Genomic DNA, 15025 nt, shown 5'->3' on the forward strand with positions numbered 1-15025 from the left:
TCAAATCTGGGCTCAGATACTTAGCACCACACCCAGAAATAACTGGCTATGTAACCTTGAGCAAGTTACTTAACCCCGATTGCTTAAAAAAAAATCTTTTCTGCTTTTAGCCACTCATCTTTCTCTTTTCTTTTGCTCACCAAATCCTTGGTTTAAAAGAAAACTTGAGCATCTTTAGCTTATACTCAGTCCTTTACCTTAAGGACCATTATGATTTGTCTCTCTTTTCCCTCTCATTTTCATGGATCCCAAGATCATAGATCTGGGAGGAGCCTTTGAGTTAATCTAGTTCGGGAAACCAAGGCTTCTTTATTTTTACTTCCCCCTTCAGTAACAAATATTTGCAGAATGAATAGAACTTCAGATATAAAACGTGTTTTGTGATTCCCGAGTATCATTATGCTTCTGTTAATTTCTTTAATTCCTGGAATATATAAGCCAGAGCTTGCCCTAGCTGGAATATGATTAAGATTTAACCTGGATAGGTTCATAAGATGAGGCACTATATCTGTTAGATAGATAGGTAGTATAGAAACTCACTTTTTGTCGAAATGTGAACTGGGAGCAAAGGAAAGTTATGACCCTGTCAGAAAGAGAATTTTCTAACCAGGTTTCAGCCAGAGCCTTTTTTACCCCTCTGGGTTAGATTTGGGGCTATTCAGCCCAGAGTAATTCACTCCTAACTTTACAGCACAATCTCCTCATGGTTTATATAAGTAGCTGACTGGCAAAGTGTCAGCCACTGATCGTTATTACATTCAGAGAGATGGGCCTGGCGCCATTTCTCAATTAATTTGATGAACTATAGTACTTTAAAGAGCTTTTTTTTAAGGCGCTATTCTGCTCATTCATAGAACTAGGGAAAGAGAGCCAGAAGCTACCTCAGAATATAGATTATAATTTCTTACCTATCCTTAATCATTGAATAGGTGATGCCTCAGTCAAACTGAGACCTGTTAAAGACCTTAGCTTAAAAAGGCCAAGGTCTCTTCCTGTATCCAGGGACATCTCCAGTTGTCCTGATCTATATCTGGTCACTGGACCCAGATGGCTCCAGAGGAGAAAGTGAGGCCAGTGACTGCACAGCCCTCTCTCCCTTAAATCTAATTCACTTGTGTATCATGGCATCACCTCCCTGATGTTATACTCTTCTTCAAGAATGAAGGACAAACAACAGATGATCAAAGAGGAACGATCTCTTAGAACACAGTCAAAACTGAAAGGTACCTTAGAACAGGGGTATCAAACTCAAATGGAAAATCACTAAACCGTAATAAGGATCCCTGCAGGCTGCATGTTCACTTAGAAAGCCACACATTAACATTATTTGTGTTCTAGGGAATTTTTATTTTGCTAAATATTTCCCAATTACATTTTAGTACAACACTATGAGACCCACCCTCATGCTTGACACCTCTGCCTTAAAACATTGACCATCAAAAGCTGAAAGGTACCTTAAAACAAAGAAGGTCAGCACTGGTACTTCTGGTGAAGATGGTCACTGGAATGGAAGCACACTGGCAGACTCCCCATATGCAGGTTTGTAGTTCAGTTTTGTCTGACTCTTCACGATCCCATGGACCATAGCATTCCAGGCCCTTCTATCTCCCACTATGTCTTGAAGTCTACCAACTTCATGTTCATTGCTTCCATAACACTATCTATCCATCTCATCCTCTGCTGGATCTTTTTCCTTCTGCATTCAATCTCCCAACATCAGGGCATTTTCCAATGAGTCCTGTCTTCTCATTATGTGGCCAAAGTATTTAAGCTTCAACTTTAATATTTGACCTTCCAGTGAATCACCTGAATTAATTTCCTTAAGTATTGACTAATTTGTTCTCCTTGTTGTTGAAGGGACTTTCAAAAGTCTTCTCCAACACCACAATTTGAAAGTGTCAATTTTGCAGTGCTCAGCTTTCCTTATGGTCCAACTCTCACAGCCATACATTGCTACCGGAAAAATCATAGCTTTGACTATATAGACCTTTTTGGTAAGGTGACATCTCCGCTTTTTTATTATGCTGTTTAGATTTGCCATAGATTCCCTTTTAAGAAGCAAGTGTCTTTTAATTTCATATGTGAGTACTCTAGCAAAAGCCTGAAATTCATGCCAGACTGAGTAATGATCAAGACATACAATGAGAAATTATTGTGACTTCTTCCATCCCAGAACTACATGAAAAATTCAGCCAGAAGCCCAGGAAAGGAGGTTGCTAGCAAAACTAATTCTAGCACAGGCAAATGAATTGGCAGTTTATGAAAGTACTCAGAGACAGGCCAGACATATGTCTAGTATCTCGAAGTAGCACAAATGGAGGGTTTGAGAAAACTCACAGATGGTCAGAAAGTCCCAGGTTGGTCAGAAACTTACACAATGGACCTTGGAAACCACTGTAAGTGGTAGGCACCAGTGTGACATGTGTTTATATTAAGATGTCCCAGATACCCAGGGGCTACAAAGTTCCCAGTATCCTGTTCTAAGATGCCATTGAGAGCCCTAAACATACAGAAATATGAACATCAAAGATTCAGGGAAGCTTAACCCCAGGAGGTGGAGATTAGTACAGCAACCCAGCTGACCCAGGGAGGAGACCAAGCAAGGCCTATCACCCTACCCAAAAGCACATAAGAAGGAGGAGCCTGGCTTTGGCATAAAACCCCAATTAGGAACTAAAGCTGGAGAGATGAATGAAAGAAAAAACTAACTGGTATTTTTTTTTTAAAGAATTGTAGATCTAGAGATACCCTAAAATCTAGCCCAGAAGGAGAAATATACTCTATAAAAACTTCAAGCAAAGATTCAAAGGAAAAAATGGATCTTCTACAAGGACACATAAATACTTAGAAGAAATAGACCAAGAGATAAAAAAATAAGGAACAGTCTAAGAGTTAATAAAATTTCTGGGGGACAGAAATGGAAAGAGTAGTTTTGTCACTCAAGTAGCTTAGAAGAAATAGTAGTAAACTTTAGCCAAGTAATAGACTCTCTAAAAGCTAGAATAGGTCAGACAAATCAGTGAATCCATGAAACATCAAGAAATATTAAAATAATAAAAAGATTAAAAAATAAGAAGATACAAGATATCTGGTATAAATACAACTGATCTGGAAAACAGGTCAAGAAAAGATAATTTAGGAATCACTGGACTCCCTGAATCCATGATTTAAAAAAAAGTGTATACTCTATATTTCAAGAATTTGTAAATCAAAACTGCTTAGTTCTATTAGAATCAGAGGGCAAAGTAGCACCTATTAAAGACTTTTTCAAAGGAAAATTCCAGGAATGTCATAGCCAAAATCCAGAGGTTTTTTTTAATCAATATCAAAGAAAAAATACTTCAGCTATCTAGAAAAGAGTTCAAGTACCAAGGAACCAAAGTCTGGATCACACAAGAGAAACCTAGAAAGACTGAACAAATTGGAAGGGGCTATATGATGATATATTTTAACATTCTTTTTTTGAGGGAGGAAGGCAGGGCAGTTGGGTTTAAGTGACTTGTCCAAGGTCACACAGCTAGCAAGTGTTAAGTGTCTGAAGTTGGATTTAAACTCGGGTTCTCCTGACTCCAGGACTGGTGCTCTATTCACTGCACCACCTAGCTGTCCCTATAGTTTAACATCCGAATAGGGGAAGAAAAACCAATGTCCCACTAGAACTTTAATGTCTGCTATGGGTATTTTAAAGGATTTAAATAAGAAAATCATAGAACTGGGGGTGGGTGGTTAGGAGGATGTAGTATGTGGATTGGTTTTGCTATCAACATTTCAATAGTGGAAGTAGAAAGGAAGATAAAAGGAGGAATATACTAGTACAGAAATGAGGAAGGAGGAGGAGGTGGAGCTTGGTATTTTCCATAATTGGGGTATATGAGAAGAAGAGTATATGGATGTGGAAGAAAGGGCAGTTGGAACAGGCATCAGATGAACCTCACTCTGATCTGAAACAGGCAGAGGAAGTTTGAACACATACGCACACAGAACAGTATGTGTAGAAATACATCAAACTCAAAAATGAAATAAGCAGGGTTAGGAAAGAAGGGCTTACTAGGGAAGGGATGGTATCAAGTAAAAGATGCTTCCTCATCCTAAACTGGGAATTAAAAGGAGGAAAGAAAAAAGAAAAGCAAAGAACTGGAATCCAAGGGGATTTCTTAGGATGCTGCCCAAACAATTGGGGAATGGCTGAACGAATTGTGTTATGTGAATATAATATAGTATTGTTTTGTAATAAATTATGAAAGAGATGACTTCAGAGAATTCTGGGTACTATGAGCTGATGCAGAATGAAGTGAGCACATCCAGAAGAAGAGTCCATATGAGGATATCATTGTAAAGAAAAACAAATTTGAAAGAATTAAGAATTCTGATCAAAGGCCAGCAATGTCTCTGGAGGACCCATGATGAAGTATGTTACCCATATGCTGACAGAGCTTTTGTACTCAATGTTCAGAAAGAGACAAATTTTTGGTTACGGTCATTATGTAGATTAATTTGGCTTGACTATGTTTATTTGTTTCAAGTGTTTTTTTTCTTTTCTTTCCCCACTCTTGGTTTTTAAATGAGAGGCAGTTTTGAGGAAAAGAGAGAGGGTTAATAATAGTCATACTAAAAAACAGGACCATTAAAACAATTTTTAAAAAATGTACAGAAGAAAGCATAACAAGAGGTCATTTTCAAAAGTAACTTGCAGAAATTATTGTACAGTTTTTTTTCAAATGCAAGGAGAAGATAAAGTAATAAGGATAGGGTAAAAAGAGACTGAGAAGGAAAAGAGTGAATAAAAATAAGATGGAGAGAAATTCACAAATAGTAATTATGACTTTGAATGTGAATTAGAAAAAATAAAATTCCTTTGGAAAAATGAAATGTCAAGAATATAAAAAGGAAATAATGAAAAAAAGTATAAAGAAAGGAGGTTTAGCAATACCAAATCTTAAACCATACTACAGTATCAAAACTATCTGGTACTGGCTAAGAAATAGAAAGGTAGATCAATGGAATAGAGAAGATTAAAATTTACAGTAGCAAATAAACATAATAATATTGTATTTGACAAGTCTAAAGACTTAAGATTTTTGCATAAGAATTCATTATTTGGTAAAAATTGTTGGGAAATGGGGCGGTTAGGTGGCACAGTTAATAGAGCACTGGCCCTGGTGTCAGGAGGACCTAAGTTCAAATCTAGCCTCAGACACTTAACACTTACTGGCAATGTGGCCTTGGGAAAGTCACAACTCCAATTGCCCTGCCTTCCCCTCTCCAAAAAGCAAAAAAAAAAAAGAAAAAAATTGGGAAAACTGGAAAGCAGTATGGCAGAAACTGGGCACAGAGGAATATCTTACACTATTTACTAAGATAAGGTCATAGTAGATACATGACCTAGATATTTAGAGAGGTTTTACAAGAAAATTAAAAGAATATGGTACATGCTACTTAAACTTATGGACAGGTGAACAATTTGTGAATAAACAAGAGATAGAGAGCAAAGTTAGGTGTAAAGTGAATAACTTTGATTATGCTAAATGAAAAAGGTTTTTTTTTTTTACAAATAAAACAAATGTAGTCAAGACCATAAGGAAAGCAGAAAATTTGGAAAAAAAATTCTATAGACGGTTTATCAGAGAAGAGTTTAATATTTAAAATATACAAAGAACTTTGTCAAATCTATAAGAATATCAGTCATTCCCAAATTGATAAATGATCAAAGGATATGAACAGGAAGTTTTACAATGAAGAAATCAAAACAATTTATAGTCATCTGAAAAAAATGTCCTATTGATTAGAGAAATGCAAATTAAAACAACCTTGAGATATCATTTTATACCTACCAGATTGACTAAAATGATAGAAAGGGAAAGTGACAAATGTTGGAGAGGATGTGGAAAAATTGGGACACTAATTCATTGTTGGTGGAATTGTGAATTGATCCAACCATTCTGGAGAGCAATCTGGAATTGTGCCCAAAGAGATATTAAACTACCTGTACCCTTTAGTCCAGCAATACCACTATTTAATTTATTTTTGAAGACAATTAGGAAAAAGAAAAAGAACTTATATGTTTTAAAATGTTTATAGGAGTTCTCTTTGAGGTGGCAAAGAAATGGAAATTTTAGGAATGCCCATCAATTGGGGAATGACTGAACAAGTTGTGATATATGCTTGTGATGGAATACTGCTGTGCTATAAGAGATGATGTTAGATCTTAGAAAATGATGGAAATGATCATATGATCATTAGATCAATGATCTTAAAAAACATGGAAAGACTTGTACAAAATAATGAAGAGTGAAATGAGCAGAACCAAGAGACTATTGTATAAAGTAACAGCAATATTGTTTTAAGAATGTCTTTGAGCGAGTAAGTTATTTTGACTATTATAGATACCTAAGTTAATTATAAAGAACATAGGAAGACAGATGCGATATGCATCCAGAGAAAGAACTGATAAATAAAAGTATGTATATATGTGTGTGCACACACACAAGTATTTGTGTTTAATAGCAGTCATTTCTAGGGTGGAGACGGGGGGAGTGACAAAAAAAGAAATTTCCATGATAATTTTGTTGCATATTTGAAGGGAAAAGCAAGCTGGGCATAGTAGATTTGCAGTTTCACATGCAATCATTTTTTTTTATAATTGTACTATGTTATAGAAATGCTTATTTTATTCCATAAATTAAAAATAATTTTTTAGAAAATGCAAAGGTTATTGAATAGAGATTCACAGGTTTGTATACAGGCCTTTTTTTGTATTCTACTGTGCAAATAGGATTATTTGTTTTGGGGGGGGGTATGAAGTTTCAAATACAAAAGACAAATGATTTAAAGAGAAAAAAAGAGCTTCAAGGAACCTTAGAAGACAGAATGTAAGACCCTTAGAACATAGATTGTCACAGATGAAAGGGGTCTTAGAACATAGAATGTCAGAGCCCAAAGGGACCTTGGAACATGGAATGACAAAGTTAGGAGGGATCTCAGAACATCCATGGTCAAAACTAAAAGGTGCCTTTGAATTTGAATGAAAGACTGGAAGCAGGTCTGTGCTGGAGTCAGCTCAAACTGAATTTCAATTGTTAAATTTTCAGTGTCAGAAATCAGAAATCAGCAAGCCTACAAATTCAGGCTTGGTTTATATTTTTGCTGATTGTCTAGATTTAAAAAAAAGTCGTGGAGAAAATGTTTTTTTTTCCTTTTTTTTAAGCAGTTGGGGTTAAGTAACTTGCTCAAGGTTACATGGCCAGTTATTTCAGGGTATGGTGCTGAGTATCTGAGCCCGGATTCGATCCCAGGTCATCCCGATACTGGGGCCAGTGCTCTTACTTGCTGTGCTACCTGGCCGCCCTGAGAAAATGTTAATAATGTAGATTAAACTTAAAAATGTATTGGGCATCCTTTTTTTCTTTTTTGGAGGGCAAGTTGCTAAAAATTCGCTAGCACACTACTGATTAGACATGACCTTAGAACATGGAATATCAGAGCTGGAAGAGACCTTTCGTTGTTTGTTTGTTGTTCAGTTTTTTTCAGTTATATCCAACTCTTCATGACCCCATTTGGGGTTTTCTTGGTCAAAGATACTGGAGTGGTTTGCCATTTCCTTCTCCAGCTCATTTTATAGATGAGGAAACTGAGGTAAATAGGGTTAAGTGACTTGCCCAGGGTCGCACAGGTAGTGTCTGAGGCCAGATTTGAATTTAGGAAGATGAGGTTTCCTAATTCCAGTCTTGGAACTCTATCCACCGAGCCACATAGCTGCATAAAATATCAGAGCTAGAGTACACTTTAGAACATAGAATTTAAGTGGCAGAAGGGGGCTTACTAAGGACATAGACTATAGAACTTAAAGGAACTTTAGAGATCCTATAATTCAGGGTTTTCTAACTCAAGAGTCTGTGAATTTAAAAAGTTGATAACTGTATTTCAATATATAACAAGCTCTTTCTTGTTACAAATGTAATGGGTTTGCTTTTGTAATCTTACGTATTTTGTCTTATGCATTCCGAAACATTATTCTGGAGTCTATAGGCTTCACCAGACAGTGAAATAGGTCCATAACGTATATAAGAACATAAGAACTCCTTGCTCTAATTCAACCCTCTAATTTTACAGACAAGGAAATTGAGTTTCAGGGAAGTTACTGAGGCGTTGCTTTGTACACAAGGTATCAATTCAAGGGCCAGCTGGAACCCAGAGCACTAACAGCATCACCATTCATTTTTCAAATTGAACTAAGACCATGAAACTAACTTGCTCAAGACCATACAATTGGTTTCGGGTCAAAACTTTGCTTTCCTGATTCTCCTACTGATTCTCAGTATGGGATCTTTTCCTTCTAAGAAACACTTTCTTCACCAAATGCTGGACTTTGGGAAGGGAACGGCATTTTTTATCCTCTCTGAGAGCGTGGCTCACCCATCTCCTCTGAATGACCAGCAACCAGCAGCCTCTCTGGGAGAAGCAGTACACAGGAAATCTCCTTCATCCTCTTCCCTTGGAATATTTCCTTAAAGCCGAGCCTTACCATCCACAAGAAGAGAGTTTCCCTTATCATCTGACCAGCTTTATAGTAAAAGGAAGGGAGGTAATGATCATCAGATGCAATCTGTAGGGAGTAAACACAATTTTCCTTGCTTCATAAGCCTTTATATTAATCTCCTGGCAGCTTTTTTTTTAAAGGGACAACCATCCTATCCAATTTTTTCCCCTTTCTCTCTGAGGGCCTTAATGGAAGAAATATTTGTTTTTGGTTCTCTGCTCTTGACTCTTCTCCACACAGTTCTGAGGTCTAAGTGACCCTCTTGAGTGCACGTAACCAGGTGGCAACCAGGGCTTTCAGAGTCATTTAGAAATAAAACTGGGATTAAACAGAGCACTGAAATTGCCATTTCATTGTACATAATGGGAATGGTTTTGCTGGCTGCCTAACTGCATTTTGTGGCTAGCACTTTTGCACAAGCTATCGTTTCAAGTGCCAGCTGGAAGCCCAGAACATTAACAACATTACCATCCATTTTCCAAATTGAACCTAAAACCACTAATCCAAATCACCAGCATGAGAGGATGGTCTGGGATGTTTGACAATCAGTCAGCAAACATAAATCGAGCACCTACTATGTTCAGTCTTATGCTTCTTGGGGATAATGACAGTTCACATTTGTCTATTTCTCTGACCTGTGATTGTATGGATATGGAGAATTTGTGGTATAGAAATTCCCAGAAACCCTGAAGATGAGTAACTTCTGTGTAATTTAGGGTGTTTAAGAATTTCCTGGGGGCACTTAGAGGATGAATAATTTACCCAAGGTCATAGAGCTTGTATGTGTCCAAAGCAGGACTTGAATGTTGTTCTTCCAATTAAATGTAATTCAGCAAGCATTTATTAAACACCACTCTATGTAAGGGGCTGGGCAAAGACAAAAATGAAAACGGTTCCTGGTTTCAAGATGCTTACATGCCACTGAACCGGGAGATGGGTAAGAGGGGAAAGTGAGCAGGTGGGGAGGATACAAGCAGTAAAAACAATATAATCTCCAGGGAGGGAGCACCAACACCTGGGTAAATCAGGAAAAGGCTCTTACAGGAGGTGACTCTTGAGTTGAGCCTTGAAAGAAGAGGGAAGACATTCAAGGCACAAGGGGACAACCTGTCCAAAAGTGTAGAATCAAGTCATAAGACCATGGATTTAGAGCTGAAAGGGACCTTAGGGGCTGCTGAATTCAACCCTTTTACTATACAGATGAAACATCAAAAGGTTAAGTGATTTGCTAAAGATTACATACGTAAAGAAATAGACCTTTATATAGTGCCTACTATGATGTGCCAGGCATTTTGCTAAATGCTTTACAAGTATTATTTCTTCTGATCTTTGCAATTACCCTATGAGGTAGGTGCTATTTTCCCATTTTACAGTGAGGAAACTGAGGCAAACAGTGGTTGTGACTTAAGCATCTAAGGCAGGGTTTGAACTTAGGTCTTCTGACTGCAGGCTCACCATTCTATCTATTGAGTCACCTAGATGCTTAGCCAGTAGATAATTAGTGTCTGAGGCAGGATTTGAAACCGGGATTTTCCTGTGTCATATTTCCTCTCATAGATTTAGAAGTGGAAGGTACCTTATAAGCCATCTTGTCTGTATATCCCATCCTGGTCTCTCTTCTGAGCTACTTGACCTTTTGGCTAAGATCAGGTATAGCCTTGGCTGGGCTCTATCTGGTCACGTATTTTGTTTAGAAGACTCTTACTGTTATCTCAAACTGTCTCCTGGGCTTCTCAAACTCAATGTCCTGTAGACATCTTAAGCTCAACAATTCTAAAACAGAACTAATCACTTCCACCAAACTCTCCACTCTTGTGAACTTCCCCATTACTATTGAGGGGACCACCACTTTGTACAATCTTGGCATCATCCTTGACTTTTCACTCTTGCACATCCCATAGATCCAATCTGTTAATAATTTGTCATTTCCATCTTCATAAAATCTCTTGTATCCATCCCCTTCTCTTAGTTCATGAAGCCACAGCCCTAATTTATGCCTGGACTATTTCTATAGCATTCTGACTGGTTTGCCTGGTTCCATTCTCTCCTCAATTAAATCCATTCTCCAATGAATTGCTACGGTGATTTATCTAAAGTATAGGTCTGACTATGTCACCCTTCTTCTCTATGACCTCTAGTGGCTCCCTATTTCCTTTAGGATCAAATGTAAGTCCTTTATTGTGCATTTAAGCTTTTTATAATCTGTGTATCTATGTGGCACAGTGGATAGATTGCTGTGTCTAGAGTCAGGAAGACTCATCTTCCTGAGTTCAAATCTGGTCTGAGACTCTTACTAGCTGTGTGACCCTGGGCTAGTCACTTAACCCTTTTTGCCTCAGTTTCCTCATCTGTAAAATGAGCTGGAGAAGGAAATGGCAAACGACTTGGTATCTTTGCCAAGAAAACACCAGATGGGGTCATGAAGAGTTGAACAATGCCTGACAAATGACTCACTATAGAATATGACTGTTATACTCAAGGAATAGCAAATGGATCATTTTAGCTGTCATATATGGTGAATGAGGGAGAGCAATGAGTAATCAGCTTGGAAAGACAAGTTGGAGCCAGATTGTAAAGGAGTCAAACACAAGTGTCTGGATTTCATACTCAAAGCAATAGAGAGCCCCTAAAACTTCTTGAGCAAGATAATGCTATGGTCAGATGTGTGCTTTAGGAACAACAATTTGACTGTTTTGTGAAAGATGGATTGAAGAAAATGGAATCAGCAAGAATGATTAGGATGTTATGGTGTTAATCTAGATGAGAGATAATAAAGGAATGAATGGTAGTTACCTATATTACTTCTTGTTAAATATTACAAAGCAGCTTCTTCACAGCAACCTTGAAGGTTAGGCTCTGTAGGTCATTTCTCCCTATTTTACAGGTAAGAAAACTAAGAAATTAAATGATTTGCATATGATGACTTAGTTAAGACAATGTTGGAGTTAGTATTTGAATCCTGGTCTCCTTGTAATATTATTGTAATATTTTATATTTACAGAAATATTATATTTATAAATATACTTATATGATATAATATATTTTATATTTATACAAATAGTTTCATATTTATATTATATTTTATATATAATATATTGTAACATTTTATCCCCAGTGCCTTGCACAATGCCTGGTAATAGTAGGTGTGTAATAAAAGCTTCTTGAATTGAATTGTTGACTATACCAGTGGTGTCAAGCTCAAATAGAAAAGGGACTGGTAAACCTTATGTAGAAATCACTGTCACTCCTCATGGGCTACTAGCATTTGGTGGGAGTCACAAAAGGCTTCATGTAGAAGGTGATGCTTGAGATAGGTCTTAAAAGAAGAGAAGAATTCTATTAAGCAGAGTTGGGGGGGGCCTTAAAAGCATGATACTTTTTCCCCAAGAGAAATAAAGTTTATTTTTTTTCCACTGAAGAGTATTTATTTTTTTGTAATTACATGCAAAGATACTTTTCAAGATTCACTTTTATAAGATTTTGAGTTCCAAATTTTTTCTCCTTCCTCTCTCCTCCCCTCAGACAGCAAACAATAGGCTATACATGTACAATCATATTAAACATGTTTCCACATTAGCAAGATGTTGTTTTTATAGCTAATGTTTTCTGGTTTAAGTGAAAAAAATTTGAATTCTCAGCAAAAATACATTCAAAGGTTCTATATAAAGATGGAAGCTTGAGTTTTGTGTGTGAGGAAAAGACAGAAGGCCAGTTTGACTTGATGGTAGTGGATGAGAAGTGGAATAATGTAACGAGACAAGAAAGATCCAGTCAAGCCAGGCTATAAAGGATTTTTTAGCGTCAGACAAAGGAGGTTACGTTTTGTCCTGCAGGCGAGGAGTCGCTGGAGTTTATTAAATAGGATGGAGAATGACATGGTCAGCTCAGACTTTAGAGACAATCACTTTAGCAGCTGTGTAGAAGATGAATTGGGGTTCAGAAAGACCAGAGGCAGGGAAACCAATGAGTAGGTAATTGTCTCTGTCAGCTTACTTAGAGGGATCTGAAATCTTATTAGTGTGGGTACTCCATCTATTTTATAATCCAACACAATAAACATTTATTGAGTGCCTTCTATGTGCCAGCCATTGTGCTAAGTGGTGGTGGTGGGGATACAAGGAATAAAAAAGACAATTCCAGCCCTCGAAGAGCTTAAAAAGGAAGATAACACACAAAAGAAAGCAGAAAAACAGGGGGATAGAGAAGAATGGGACACCATAGGGTACCTGGGGTGGGGGCATCTTATTCTATGGAGTTGAAACCAGGTTGGGGCAGTAGATGGAGAGGGGAGTGAGGTGAGAGAGTCTGGTTTCTGCCCTCAATAAAGGAAGGCATTGGGAGGAGTTTGGTACTCCATCCTCCACACCTCCAATTAGAGGGGAGAGGAGGCTGAGAGGGGTGGTATCACTTAGGACTTGAGTTAGCAGCATGGTGGTGAGTTTAGAAGTGATGAGCTTATCCTGGGAGGGGCAGCCTGTTCCCTAGAGTTGAAAGCAGGCAGGACAAACAAATGCAGAGTGGAGTGAACCGAGAGGGTCCAGTTGTAGATTGTAGATAATAGATCATAGCCCTTCCATATCTTCCCATCCTGGAGATTTCATAGAAGATTCACCCCATATGAGTTAAAATACTTCTTCTGATTCTTTAATATTTCAAGGGTACCAGCTACAAGAATTAACAGGACAAGGTAGTGGACGCTGAGTTCCAAATGAATATCACAGGTAATAAATGCTATGGTAGGATTGTGGAGTGGGCGAAAATAGTCAGTGTGGGCTTCATAGAGGGAATGAAACTTAAACTGGCCTTTGAGAAAGGGTAGAATCACTGATTACTCCAATTATTAGAGTAGAGTAAGAGAGGGGAAGGATATTACAAGAAGTGAGAATGGCTTAGCAAAGATGCTAAAGAGATTCCTTTGTGTGTGTGTGTGTGTGTGTGTGTGTGATATTAAAGGGTAATATCCACATAGTTCATGGAAATGCTTTGTTAAAGGTCATAGACTCTTAGAGAAGAGCAATTAATAATGTGACTCATAAAAAGGGGAAGGGAGACGTATATTTTCTTTAGCAGGCTCTTCAAAATACGTACTATATGTAGCTATAGCTTTGTCTGGAGGTGTTTAATTGGAGTATTAAAATCTCATTGATTTTCTAGGGGTTTAAAATGTTTTTAAAATTAATCTTTTATTTATTTATTTTTAGTTTTCAACATTCATTTCCACAAGATTTTGAGTTACAAATTTTCTCCCCATCTTTTCCCTCCCCCCATCCCAAGATAGCAAGCCTCTTGAAAACCCCTTCCCTCACACATGAAGCATGGAGAACGGTGATGTGAGCAGTCATTGCCAAGGTGGACAAATTGGACTTTGGCAAGGAAACAAGAGAGAAGAAGAAAAAGAAGAAAAAGGCAAGGGCAGTGGAGGAGAATGCCTTGTATGTGGAACCCTTTGTTAAAACAAAGTCATCCCAGAAGAGTTTGCCCCCCCCCCCAGACATGGCTCCAGGGATGCCTCTGCTGAAAAAGAAGAAAACCCAAGAAACAGAGAGCCCAGACAGAACCCCCCATGAGGATAGCATGGAGGCAAAAACCATAGGCAGAACCAGCTCTCTGAAAAAGCATCATAGCAGGAAGGAGCTTCTTCCAAATCCACTTGAGCCCCTGTGTCAAGGAAAGAGAAAGAAGACAAAATCATCCCTCTCTCACCCCCCAGGACAAGAGACAGAGGTAGATGTGGAACTGGAAGGGGGCTTTGTCAGAAAACCTAAAAAACAGAAAAAGCATAAAAGGTCAGATTAGGAGAGCTTTAGGGAGCAAGAGCCCGAGGGGGCCCTTCCTGATCCCATGAAGGAGGAGGAGGAGGAGAAAGAAAAGGAGTGTGAGCCCATGGAACAGGGAGAGAAGAAGCAGGATCCCAGCAGTCTCAGGGACTCTGGCACCAAGAAGAAGAAGAAGAAAAAGAAAAAGACTTACAGGGCAGAGTAAAAGGAAGATGAGAAGGACGATAGACCTGATAAAGTACCTGTTGATGAAGGCCACATAGGGGACCCCCGTGCCTTCAGCAGCTGCAGAAAGAAAGGCCACAAAAAGAAGCAGCCCAAGGCTAAACTGACAGACTGTGTCCCCCTAGCAGACAGCCCCAGGAATATCAAAAGAAAGGAAAAAACCTAAGACACAGATAGAGCCGCCGTCTGCTGAGAAGAAGAAGAAGAAGGAAAAGAAGGAGAAGAAGGAGAAGGAGAAGAAGGAGAAGAAGGAGAAGAAGGAGAAGAAGGAGAAGAAGGAGAAGAAGGAGAAGAAGGAGAAGAAGAAGAAGAAGAAGGAGAAGGAGAAGGAGAAGGAGAAGGAGAAGGAGAAGAAGAAGAAGAAGAAGAAGAAGAAGAAGAAGAAGAAGAAGAAGAAGAAGAAGAAGAAGAAGAAGAAGAAGAAGAAGAAGAAGAAGAAGAAGAAGAAGAAGAAGAAGAAGAAGAAAGAAGAAGAAGAAGAAGAAAA

General features: G+C 38.2%; 1 pseudogene; it reads left to right on the plus strand.

The window, feature by feature from the left end:
• The first annotated feature begins 9469 nt into the window (after positions 1-9469).
• Positions 9470-15025, plus strand: part of LOC138164536 (lysine-rich nucleolar protein 1 pseudogene) — a 6240-nt pseudogene continuing 684 nt past the window's right edge.

This window comes from Petaurus breviceps, unplaced genomic scaffold (genome assembly GCF_028583685.1).
Source record: "Petaurus breviceps papuanus isolate PSGF00001 unplaced genomic scaffold, PetGlider_PUasm1.0 190, whole genome shotgun sequence".
Lineage (NCBI taxonomy): Eukaryota > Metazoa > Chordata > Mammalia > Diprotodontia > Petauridae > Petaurus > Petaurus breviceps.